This window comes from Camelus dromedarius, chromosome 27, assembly GCF_036321535.1.
Source record: "Camelus dromedarius isolate mCamDro1 chromosome 27, mCamDro1.pat, whole genome shotgun sequence".
Lineage (NCBI taxonomy): Eukaryota > Metazoa > Chordata > Mammalia > Artiodactyla > Camelidae > Camelus > Camelus dromedarius.
In genome coordinates, this window is record NC_087462.1 from 5,908,642 (window position 1) to 5,909,008 (window position 367).

Sequence of the window (367 nt, forward strand, 5' to 3'; positions counted from 1 at the left end):
AGGGAGGAGTTTGCAGTGGGGTGATTTTCAAATATCTTCACCTCACTGCAAGAGGAGGAGTTTCGAGAGGAGGAGTTTCGAACGGCCGATGTGACATGGGCTCCTTAACCCTTGAAGCCCTGACTCTGATTCCAGTCCTTCTCCAAAGCCGCTCCTGGACTGGCTGCTGAATTTATCCTATTTTGGCTGCCGGTGAAGAGCTGAGCCTCCCAGCCCCACCCCAAATTGGAATCACACGTCTCTTGAAGGAGCTCCTTTAAATTTCTCTCAACTTTTAATTACGTTCTCCTTGGTGCCCAAAGAAGATTAGCATCTGTCTGTCCTTCCAGATCATCTAATTGGCCAATGTCATCTCCCCTCTGACTCA